Raw genomic sequence first — 13,142 nt, 5'->3', positions numbered from 1 at the left:
AATGAGAGTTCAGAAAAGATCGCGAGGGTGAAATCTGTTTTATCTTCTGGCAACCCTATTTTCTCTTTCTCTCTCTCTCTCTTTCTCTCTTTCTTGCGCGCGCGCGCATACACACATCTCGTTCGATAAACGTCACTGGACTTTACCTTTTTTCCCCTTTTTCGGGATATATCCTTGTTCAAGATCTTGTTCTCTTCTTCGCCTCCATTTCCTATCCTCGCGGTCTTCGCATTCGTTTTTCGTTCCTTTTGCCGTTCCCACTTGTTGGTGGACATTTCCTCCTTTTCACCTCCTTATCTGCGCCCCTTTCAGTTCTGTCCGTTGTTCGTTCTCTTTTTGCCGTTATCTCTGTCGACTTGCGCGGCTCTTGGGTACGACGGTATCCTTTTCTCTTGCAATCTGCTCACCACTTTTCAACGTAGGAAGGTAACGTGCACTGCAGGCCACCTAAGAATAGGTATACAGCGAATGCCTTCATCTTGGTAAACGCTTACAGTTTCCGCTACCACCAGAGAGGTTTTCGTTACCTATATCTGAATGCTTTTTTTTTAAATTGCAATAATCAGCGATGGTCAAAACTTTAAAAAGATGGTTTTTTTGCGCGACTCTTTAATGCATTATATATATATTTATTTTATAATTGATTCTGATAGTTATAACCTTTCTTAATATTTGCTTCTTTTTAAGGATATATTTGATGTTTTTCATAATTTTGTGGAAGGAATTCCTCATGTTTTCCGTGTACAGCCGAAAAGAAGACACAAATATTTAATGAAAACGAAACAATATAATATTTTATTTTCTTATAAAATCATAACATATTTTCTTCTGTTATATCCAGTCTTTTTTCTCTTGATGATTTTTTCCCGTTACATTTGATCTTTCGGTCTTCCTATTTTTTTTATTCACATTTCTATTGGCAATTCCTCTCTCACGCGTGGTGTCCCTTTCCGGTGCAATCTGCTCGCCACTCGACGCCAAAAGAAGAAGGAGTAGGTAGCAGTCTGCTTTAAAAGATGGTACACAATGTAGTTTTACCTTGGGAAACGTTTACGGTTGGCCGGTAGTCTTCTTTTATACTAGACTACACACGCACTTGTATTGAGTCACTCACGGTGACAGCAGTGGGATCCTTTCAGAACGTTTCGTCACGTTTCTTTTCAAAAGTAAGGGATAACATTTCGTTAAATACTGATCCTTAAGAGGCAATTATGTGGAAACTCAGACAATGTAATTTGCAACAAAATTGATGTATTAAATGTAATCAGGCATCTTGATATACATTATTACAAAAAAATAATGAGTATTCTTTATAATAGTAATTTAATTTAACTTTCTCTATTCATGCGCTATTTATGTTTTTTTTATTGAAACAGGCAAAATTAAAGACAAAGATACCATATTTGGGCAATATTAATAATATGCATACAAGAAAAGGAGAGTATACTCCAGCCATGTTATTCTATATAATAATCCTTATATATCGTAACGAGAACGTATATTTATAAGTATGTGTGTGTGTATATATGTGTTTATTCCGCAATCTCCGTGGCTACCGGTTAGTGGAGAGGAAGGTGCCGCCGCTTTCCAACTCTCAGCGAAGGGCGCGCGCGCAAGGGAGAGAGAGAAGAGAGAGAGAGAGAGAGAGAGAGAGAGAGAGAGAGAGAGAGAGAGAGAGAGAGGGAGAGAGAGAGACCGGATCCCTTCGTGTTCTCTTACAACGGACCTCTCGCCACGGCTTCCCCTGCCCCTCAAGAAACAATATAATGTGATTTACTAGACCATTACTGCCACTGTACTTTCCGAGTAGCGGCGCCTAGGTGCGGTGCACCGACCTTCCATGGACACACCGCGTTTATCGTAGTCACGTATAACCGACTACTATTCTCCATCTCATCTGCCTTCTCTGCGATGGCAGACCTCCGATCCTCTATCGTTACCTTGCTTCTCTCACTCGCAATCGCTTTTATATGTTTTGCTTTCTATTATTTGGATGCTAAGATAAGAGACTAAGATATTCTGCGCCGAAGGGAATGATGGACTGTGACGTGGGTGATTAACCATTTATTTATATGTCAGACAGTTGACATGGATTCATATATCGTGTGTATGTATATGTATGGAATCACGGAATAGCGATGGTAGTATAATTAACGTAATCAGTTAACATTTAAGAGTAAATTAAACAGCTACCTGAAGTATTATGACAAAGCTTCGACAAGTATTATGTCGGAATTATGACCAACATTGCAATGGCTATTTTATAACATGAATTCTCGTAATGTAAGAGCGAATTATAGCACCTCGATCTATAATATTATTACGATAAGTTAAATCTACATGTGGGTATTAATAGAAATGTGTTAAGCTTGAACATAAGTTCGCACGGTACAAGTTTAATACGAGCGAATTGCACGGCGTGTTTGAAAATTCTATCGTGCATGAGATTATTCGTGGGAGAATTGATCGGTACTCTTCGGTAACTGACCTGTGATCCGACATTTCGGACATATATCGGATATCGATGCATAGAGTTGTAACTGCAGCTCTCTGGATATATCGTCGGGCGTTCGGCCGTAAAACTCGAATCGGCGTAGCTAATTCTTTATCGCCACCGACGTGCTCTCTCGCGCGACTGAGTTTCTCTCGAGATTCTCTGATCGTGCTGTTTACTCTTTTCCTCTTTTTTTTTCGAACAACGAATAGCAGGCTATTGTATCAGACACGAAGATTTTATGCCGTTTTTTTGCATAAGTGTTTTTGTCGAGCTACTTTAGAAATTATCTAACTAGCTATATACTCTTAAAATTAATGCTTATAAATTCTTTTTTCCTTTTATCTTCAATATATATATATTATATATTGGTAATATATTATTTTTTTAAACATATATATATATATATATATAATTTAATTTCACTAATATCATTTTTTAGATATTTTTAATAACTTTGCAATATAAGTGTACCGATATCGGCGCAGTTGTAACTTGTAACGGGAAAAACGAAAAATGGTTTCTGATCAAAATGACATTATAATTGTGGTGCCAAACGCTGTGTTTGACCGTAAAATTCGGAATTGCGTAACTACAATAATATTTTCTCTTTAAAAAATACTCTGTTGCTTTTGGCGCTTCGGATACTCTCGTCATGAAATTAATCCGATTCCTTTGGCTATTTTTATTAATCAAGCTACGAAACGAAATGCGCATTTCATATCGTCGGTTGATCGATTCAATATTTAAATTAATCATGCTGGTGGTGCGCTTTGAGATCGGAGAAAGAATTTCGTGTATATATTATCAAAGTTTGATCCTCTTTCCGTAAAATAGAGAGTGATATTTTCAATTTTCATTTGACGTTTCGTATATGCATAAAAATTAAATAGCGCTGCGGTGAACGAATCATATTTTGCAATACGTTTTATTCGGTCATATTCGGTTAACGGAAAACAAGGACAAGGACAATACGTATCATTTACGATACGAATCATGCGATCCGATATTCGATATATTAGCATATTTAACAAATGAATATCCACCGTTTAAACCTATCGTTCACCGTTGCTTTATAATCGTTATTGAGTTGCTCTCGTCGTAGATCGAGTTTACGTGATTTAAGGTAAAGGTACCAATACCCGGACACTTAAGAGTAGGTAAATGTACCAATACCTGGACACGTACCTGTGTCTGGATACCTTAAAAAAAAAACATAAATTTATGGAAATAAACGTTTGGATATTATAACTGAAGTTTCAAACTACAAGAAAAAATACTTTTATCTTTGATTTTAATTCGCGTTATACTTATAAATAATACAGATGTCCAGATGTAGGTACCTGTCCGGGTATTGGTACCTTTAATTTACGTAACATTAAATCGAGCCGCGATCGGTTATAATAGCAGTGTCACATGCAAATTCTGCACGACATATCTATACGTTTCTTCTTCCCGTCCCTTTTCTTGCCTTCTTCCCTCAACTAACGACTACGACTACGTAATGCGGCAATATGTTTATGCCGATGATACATAGCGGCAAACGCGCGCTACCGTGATCGATAGGGCCATTATCCATCAAACGGTTCAGAATTCGCGCAAGATCGACGACGGCTCCGGGCAAAGTTCAAGGCTACCTCGGGCGGCGTGGCACCGCGATTTCGCCACCGGCGGAATCTCCGCCGTGGGGCAATACGTTTTCCGACGTTTCTTGTCGTCGTCCCCTTCTCGCAGCTCTGTCGCGACGTTCGCCGGTCCCCGCGCCGCCATTCGTTTTCCCCCGCGGGAGCAGCAATTCAGCTTAGCCGGGGCTGAAATAGCGGTTTTCGCCGCGCAAAAATCGCCGCCAGGAGTGCACCTACCTGTACCCGCCCACGCAGTAACGAAATGTCGAGAGAGAGAGCGAGGAAGAATTTTTGAGAAGGCAGAAAGAGAAAGGGAGACGGAGACAGGGGGGGCCGATGAAACGAGGGTCGACGGCATGTCTCGCGACTGCTTTGCATATCCCTGACGATGGATCCGCTAAATCTGCGGGGCGATCGATCTTTTTCTTCGCTATACCCTTTTTCCCACCGCTCTGCCCGCTTCCCGCCGTTCCCGGCACTTCCTCGTGGGAAATCGCGGCGAATCGACGATCCCGACGCTCGATATCGCCCGCACGTATCCGTACAAAGCGGATTATGTTTATTTTTAGGCAGTTGGTTGCGGCGTCCGCGTAAACTCTCTCCGGCGAGTTGTTTCGATCTCGAGAATGCGCTCTGAATGTAAACGAGGATCCTTTTTTTTTCATGGTACGGCATTTCATTTGGCCACGAGTGTCTCTATGTCGCCGGTATCTCTCAACTTAATTCGGTATGCTTTGAAATGCAAGAAAAAATTACGATATTCCTCAATTGTGTGGTTTTGTTTCTGAGCTAGAGCAAAAATAAAGATAGAAATAAAGACAGAGAATAAAAGAAACGGATCGATAAGTAAGCTCGTAATATAATATAAAGAATTTTACAAGACCGGTGCTCGTATTGCGAGAATATTATCTAACAATAATTATAAATATACTATCCGGTACAGGGAAGCACTAAATATGTCGTTCAAAGTGTTTGAAATCTTAGTCACAGTTGTACTCAGTGTCCATTAAAATTATGTCGAAGAAAGTTGGTGACGAAACTTACTTAACTCAATAATCTCTGCGATGAGAGGTAAATTAATTCAGTTTGCCCCGAGAGTTTCGGAGTGTATATATAAGTGTCCGCAAGATCGATCTATTTCGTTAGTAGCACCAGATTTCTGTCGGGATACGCTTTTTTGTGCCATCTATTTTCACATTTCGCTCGTGGGAAATCGCAACGACTCGATATCCGTCTCGTTCGATATTCTCGTAAATGTCTCTCTGTATAAAACAGGTTTTGTGGTTCTACATGCTACTGTGCCTGGTTCATAAATCCTTTTGATTGAGGTATTCTGACTAGGGCGAGGGGGGGGGGGAGGGTGCATGCGATTCAAACGACCAATTTCCAACTTGGAATTTTGCCTGAGGCAGAGAAGTTACGTAGAACGTAGATATTGCATGCGCGAACGCTCACACTACTTTGTAATTATTAATCAGATCTCTACTAATCACGTGCTACTCGATAGTGAAAGATCTATATCGATTAATTAATTTGTAAACAGTAAGTTGAGTAGCATTCTTCGCGAGAAGGCATACGTCTTGTCGATATAAAAGCTAAAAGCATCTCATAGAAATATCGAACTCATCAAAATATATCTACGTCAATACGTAATCCACGCTGGATCTTAAAATTGAAAGTAATTAACACATCCATCTTACGGCGATCGTGGTTCAGGCTGTAATTACTTGGGAAACGTGCACACTCGGAACGTCGGAAGCCACCCTTTAACGTCGTTTACGCCAGCCGATTTCGACCTTGTGGAGAGAAAGCATCGATAAGATCGAAGTAGGATTTATCGCCGGTTTCGCATCACCCTCAACGGCGATCTCCCTAATCTCACTTCTAATCTCCCGTGCGCCGACGGGTTTCACGGAGAAGGCCACGTTGCGGAACGGAGAAATAACGGGGATATATACATTCTCGTCGCCACACCGAGAATTCGTCTTTCGAATTTATCGCGCGTTGATTTAATTAAATCCCCGACGCGGGCGCAGTCGTTGGTGGCGGCCGCGGCGCGGCGTAGGCGACGCGACGGTGGCGGTAACGCTCGGCAACACAGTCGCCCCTTTTTCTTAATTAACCACCGCACGACTACGTGCTGTCGTCTGGAACGCGACTCAGTGCCGAATAAAACGCTAGAGGGTAAGCCCTCCTGTTTAGTATCTCTCCAGCTTTGCATACCTCGTGATTTACGTACTAGCATGTAAGATTATCTTGGCATTAGAACTGTTTACGAAAATCATTGATGAGAAATAATTGTTTTACGGATATTTAAAAAAATTTTAATTGATAGATTTTTTATTATAAATATTAATGTGTTCTAGAAATCTTGTTTTACTTTGTCGTCTTGTTAAAGCACAAATATTGATTTCAATATGCTGAGTACCTATATGAATACTTTTGCTCTTCTCTGATTTAGCAGCGACCTTAGCACAAAAGGTCGCCGAATTATTTATTAGTAATTGCAAATCTAATGGGGAAGATCGATCGATAATGTCAGTAAAACCGCGAGACGTGATCGTGGGTTAGATGTACGTTTTGACAATGATAAATGGGCGTGTGTGTATGTGTGTTTATGTGTGCGTGTACGTCTGCATATATGTATATATATGTATGGATGTGTCGTGTGTGTGTGTGTGTATGTCAGCAAATTCCGAGTTTCCGAGATAATAATCGAAACATCTGCCATTCAACAGTCTCTCTTTCTCTGTCTCTTTCGTCACTATGGATACGATTATAAGCACGTTTTGGTGGTTATTATCGAGTAATTCGCAAGATTAGTAGAGTGATGTTGTGGCAAAACCTTCAAACCTGCACATATTAAGGTTGTGCTCGATGTTTATTATTTTTTTTAATAAAAAAAGGAAAAATTCTAAGAGTCTTCGAGTAGAGAATTCAATCATAAGATGCGCCAATTTTATTTCCTATTTATGTGATTTAAATATTATTAAATTAAACTATTTAAATTATTTTAAATTCTAAGTAACTTGAATAGTAATTATAAATATTTTGTACTGGTATTTTTTATATCGCGTTAGCGACATTTTCCGGTATTTTTAATTAATTTGTGACATTAAGAATAATATAATTTTATATATTTTGATAGCTTTATAATTGTATTAAATTACCTTGCAAGCTTTCCTTAATATCAACGAATTTTGTTAATTTCGTGACTGATAAAATTTAATTTATTGATGATATTCCATGTCAACTCAAGGATCGATAAGTAAGTTACAAAATGCAATTAACTTTAATATTTGATAATTAGCTATTTTTTATCAAGATAATATTTTTCATGTTTTAAGGAGTTTTTGCAAAAATATAACTTATGGTTTAATATCTACAAGTTACGTTCAAAGAGCGTGAGCGAAATCATATTTTTTTCCAGAAATGTTATAAGGATGCGTGTAAAATACTAATTTACAGTAGTGTTCACAGATAGCGATGAATAATGCGATTAAATCAATATCCATATTAATACCTTTCAAGCCAGTTAAGCGCAAGATGATTTCCAAGACGACAGTCTTCTCACTGCAAAGAACAGAAAAATTTCGACGAACTTCTTTAAAAGTCAAATCGGTCGAGATAAATTGAGGCATCCTTCGTGCTTGTCCTTTTTTTTAATAGAAAATTCGCGAAAATGGAAGGTGCAAGAGAATCGAAGATCCGCAGAGGCACGCGGTTAATGCTATTATCGGAATTAATGTTTCAGCGTATCTGCGGGAAGCTATTCGAACAATCTCATCACCACGGACTTACTACTTTTCTTTAGCTAGAGGAAGAGGTAGGAGAGGAAAAAGACAGTAAGAAAGTGAAAGACAGAGAGAGACTGTTTTAAGTAGTTCGTCCATTTTAACCGTCTCATCTACCAGACCTTTCTAGTTGACCCAGAATGCTTGCGCGTGTTTCGCACCAGGATGAACCCAGGGGGTAGTTAAATTTGTAATTTAAATCAATGTTAATCTTAGAACTACGCCGTAACATACCGAGCCAAGATTCATTGCCGACATTCGGCGAAAAGACGCTTATCAGTGTGATTGGTCGAGAAGAGACCTCGCGCGATTCTTGAGACGAAAGGCGTTTAACCATATTGTCTTTTCCACAATAGATTAAAAGAATTCTTTCGCGATCAATACTATTTGATGACAATTCGTATTGTACAATATCACTGATGATCTAAAAATGGCATTGAGTTAACGTATAAAACAATTAAAAGAAGTTTCTCTTTATTGAAACTTTATAATATGGGAATAACAGATGAATAAAAAGGTATTAACAAATTTAATTAATATATTTATTAACTAATTTATTGACTAATGAATAATAGGATTAGTATTATTATAATTATTTAAAAAGTTGGCTGTAGAAATATAACGAATGTCTGGTAAAACTGCATGACTTTCATAGATTATGAGACATAATTGAAGTTTACTTCTATCTTTCTCTTTCCAACAAAATATTTAAAATATATTAAGAAGTAAATAAGATATTGAGAAAAGATAAAGAGGAGGAAATATTTATTTTAGATTTATAACAAAGACTGTGGTATAAAACGGTCTTTATGTAATTATAGTTATAATATTCATTTAGTCATGTAAATATTTCACTACTTTCTTATTTTTGATTTGATTTTTACTATAACTCGAGCTAAATCCTGTTTTTCCAATCTATTAAAAATATTTGCGATCTAAATTCTCTATTCGCGAGCGATACTTTCGCCGAGATTCGCATTCGCTATTCTTTTAACGACGCCATTCTCGTCGACTACGACCGCTGCGAAATATCTTCTTTATCTGCGACGTTTGACGTTTACAGCATGCTTCGTAACTATACTACGATCGTATGTGTAGTTGCTTGAACGCTTACGTGTGCTGCCTCCTCGTTAGAGGAACCATCGCTTCATAACACTCTGAGATTTACGACAGCTCTTACACGCATGACTTAAACCGTTCCGCGCGAACAAAATCGATGTGCGTGTCTAGCGTTCTTATCGAAATATATATTATCGCTTCGTTACAGATTCTTATTTACTACTTAATAAAATTATTTCAGCACGCAGTGTATAAAAAACATGTTTCAAAATCTTGGCTGAGAGAGAAAGATTTTTTAGAAAAGATAGCTTTTTCACTTTTTAAGTATATTCGTATTTGAATATATTTATATTTGTAGGGGTGTATATATCCTGAGCAAAAAATTTTCAAGTTAATTATGTAACAGTCTTTTATGTAATTATGAAATGTATGTATAATAATAAGAAATATAAAAAGAAGCCATTTTCTCTCGGGCAGAAGAACTTTGCTTTACGGTAAATATAGTGCTATAATAACCACAAAAGTGGTATATTTACAGATTTCATTCGCTGATTGAATTGAGATGGAATATTACAATATTCTTACTATTTATATTGAGAATCGTACAGATTGTTATTTTCTTCGAACGAAATATTCATAGTGAGATTTGATAAGCGTTTTTCGTCAATTTCGTGTGAGTTAAATATCAGCTCGCTTCGATGACTTCGAATATATCGGTCTGAACGGAGAGACACCAAAAACCAAGCTGTAGCTTTAATAAATCTACGGCGATTTCTCGTGCTCCTTCGCTGCCTCTTGTTTTTCCGAGAAACATAGACGAAGCAGAGATGTACGAAGGTGTACGTTAGAGTGTGTATCCTATAGCTAAATGTTGATGTATATCTGGTTCGATCAATTATTGGATTCCTACGAGCGCCAACGGCTGCAGAATGAAAAGCTTTCTACTCGCTCTTGCCTTTCACGCCAAGTTTCTCCCGATGCGTCGTTTCTAAGCTCGAACGTAAAGCGCATTTCCGACGATTACAGGTTGCTTGTGTGATAATGAGAAGTTCGAAATTTCATCTGCAATCTCCGAGTTTGTCATCTCACGCGATATCCGATTGCGCAACAAGCGTAATTGATTCGGCAATTGGGGACCAGCAATTTGGTAATATAGTGGATATGAAGATAGATGAGGAATCAAAAATTTTAAAATCACCGACTCATTTTCTCCTGTTTCAATTCATCGTAATTAATTTATTTGAATCACTGAGATGTACTTTCATGTCCTATTACTATATTTTCTTCGACACATACAAATCTTTCATCTTAATCTAATTTGCTCTTTAAATCTATCCACCTGTTGGTACAGCGTCTTCATTAGTGGATATAACAGGAATGCACTGATATTATCTTTAGCAAAAAAGTAATATAAATTGTTAATGGAAATTTTTCATTAAACGCTTCTTGTTGCACACAATGGAATCTTTTCTGTATTGCGATTTTCTCTTCTGCAATATCGCGAAATTAGTACTCTTTGGTAAATCAGCCCTCGAGGCACAATTTGAGAGCACAAAGTACCAGGGAGCTTTATTTTATCGACAACTTTCGCGATAGTAATAACGACGATATAAAAATATTGCAAAAGCCGCCCCCGCGCTAAATTCGATTTAATACTTTTCACAATCCGATTTTTATGCCGCCGCTGTTCTTTCTCCCGATTGAATTAGGAAGGAAACAATCGTCGCGTACGAATCATTCCTCTGCATGCGCTGCACTTAATTCAATTGTCGATTTATACCAATATGCATGGCAAGCATACGAGCACGCATGTTTGTTCCCACAGGAGGTTTTCCATATACGTGTATGCATGAGTGTATCATGTTATGCGTAAGTACAAGAGAATATAGACGCGCGGACATGTCCACATGCATGTTCATCATTATGGTTGTAAAATGCAGCCGTCGGGGAAATGCAAATTGAAAATTGAATATTATCCATCTCCGCTCTGGTCTCGATGCTGCATTATTGCTTAGTCGCTTTCATGTTAATTTTCAGTATGCAACTTTGAAAGAGTTTCCCATCGATCGGGAATCAAAGAAAACTCGGTTTTTTACTGTCAAGGAAACTTACGAAGTCAGTTCGAAGCAGCTTTTCCATTACTTATCTTAATTTTACGTAAACACATTTTAATCTCATTGTATCAAGACGTCTATGACAAACATGTACATTAACAATACAATGAAAATTACTAATTCGTAAGTAAAATGATAAACTGTGAAAATTGCTTAGAGATAATAAAATTACTTCTAGGTAATGGGACTAAAAATCATTTCAACTATTAAATTAATCGTCTAATTGCTGGTATCTATCATGAATGTCAATATCAACGATTAGATTTGTGTTCGAAATCTTGTATTCATAGGTCGGCGGTGTTTCATCGTGAATTCCTTCATTCGTAGCGTTGTAGCGAATTGACAGACGAAATGATTTTCCTCGGAAAAATACGACCCCTTTTGTCCCATCAGCTTCTTCAAAAGAATCCTCCAGTCCGCCGAGACTCTTTTCGGCCAATGCAAAAAGGAAACTCGGCGAGTTATGATTTATCGTAACAGCGAGGCGAAAGAGAGAGAGAGAGAGAGAGCGAAGATGCATGTACATACGCATGCACAAGGACACCTACATTGTGCTGCAGCAGGTCACACATAGTTGGTGTAGGGAATGCACCAGGTGAGCCATGGTTCACATGGGAAATGAATGTTCTGTCGCGGATGGAACATGGTGTGAACATACGGGAAGCCGCTTCATCGACCGAAAGCTGCGCGCGACTGCGGAATAGTTAATAGGATTATGCTAGAATTTTATTGCGAATTTCTTAAACCGACTACGAAACTTTTTTTTTCGACTCACTTATCTTACGCACAACAATCATTTATTACGGTAGTATTTACGGATTTTATGTTTTTCACATAGTAAGTAAAACATTGAAAATTTTTAACTCGAAGCTAGATTAAAGTTAGAAATTATTACAGACACAGAATAAGGAGAAGAATTGAATGGAAATATAAAATAATATATGATACAAACAAACTATGTGTATGAAATACGTATAGTCACATAAAGAATAATAATTACTGTTAGAACGAGCGGAAAGACAAACGCGTTTTTATATTATGCTAATAGGTAAATAAGCGTTAGCCCTTTGTTCACTACTTACAATGAATAAAAAAATATACTATAACTAATGCTTTAAGAGTGATAAAAAGAGTAGTGAAATTAAAAAGTGAATACTTTGTAAGATATCAGAGAGGTTTGATTGAACCTTACCGCAAGTTAAGGGTTAATCACTGCATCGCAATGGTTCTTTCGAGCGTTCGCAGGCTGTTTACGACCCCAGCTATAAGAGGAATTCACCTCACTTTACTCCCGTGTACACGGTTCGCGGGTGCACTAGATAGCGCTGTAAAAAATACACCCTCTAGATACTCGTAGAAAAGCTGATGTTCCCAGCCGACTTCCACAGACAGCTTTTTATTCTTCCTTCGCTATCAGGGGTGCGCTAACGATTGCGGGTTACGTTGGAGCCCGGAAGGGAGCTGGGGAGGGAGAGCCGGAGAGGGAGCGCTGGTAGCAAGGTGAGAGAATGAGGATGAAGGGAGGTTGTATCCGAGTCTCGATCCTCTCCCGCTAACTTTGTACTCTTTACCTTCTGAGGGTCTCTCTCTTCCTCATCCTTTTACTTGGCTTCGCGTTTTTCTTCTCTCTTCCTCGCTATCACATCATCCTTCTTGCTCCAGTTGTTATCTATTCAGGAGATTATAGTTCGATCGAGTCTGCGAGTAACCGATCCAACGTTTCGCTCACTGGTTTTGCGGTTGTGCTTTCTTTCGAAACGAATCACGGTGAGCAGTTTTTATTTAAGAAAAAATATCATTGAGAATTGTCTAGAGAATTGTATAACGAAAAATATTGTCGCCTTGAGCAATTAAGTATATAAAAGGGCGCGACAGAATTAACTCCGATTTGCTATTTCTTTTCGACAAAGTGGAACTACATTTCGAAATAATTCTTTAAGTTCACGAAACATGATATAATGACTTTTAAAACTAAAATATGCTTAATAATTTTTATATATTTTTGATCTAAATATTTTTTGTCAAATTGAGAAGGACAATTGATTCTTTAGCACAA

At 38.0% G+C, this 13,142-nt stretch overlaps 2 long non-coding RNA genes across 6 annotated transcripts in view; one reads left to right on the top strand and one right to left on the bottom strand.

Moving 5' to 3' along the window:
• LOC139768173 (uncharacterized) overlaps window positions 1-13,142 on the top strand; it is a 114,516-nt gene that overhangs the window by 50,527 nt on the left and 50,847 nt on the right. The window lies entirely within an intron of this gene.
• On the bottom strand, window positions 8,777-12,516 carry LOC139768080 (uncharacterized). The gene is made up of 3 exons (XR_011717273.1): window positions 12,279-12,516; window positions 11,635-11,779; window positions 8,777-11,513 (listed from the first exon to the last, which is right to left on the bottom strand). It is a non-coding gene; the product is annotated as an uncharacterized lncRNA (long non-coding RNA).

Source organism: Temnothorax nylanderi, unplaced genomic scaffold, assembly GCF_030848795.1.
Source record: "Temnothorax nylanderi isolate EJ_2023f unplaced genomic scaffold, tnyl_v1.0 TNYL_tig0014_pilon, whole genome shotgun sequence".
Lineage (NCBI taxonomy): Eukaryota > Metazoa > Arthropoda > Insecta > Hymenoptera > Formicidae > Temnothorax > Temnothorax nylanderi.
Note: the sequence above shows the minus strand (reverse complement) of the source record. Positions and strands in the feature narration are given on the sequence as shown.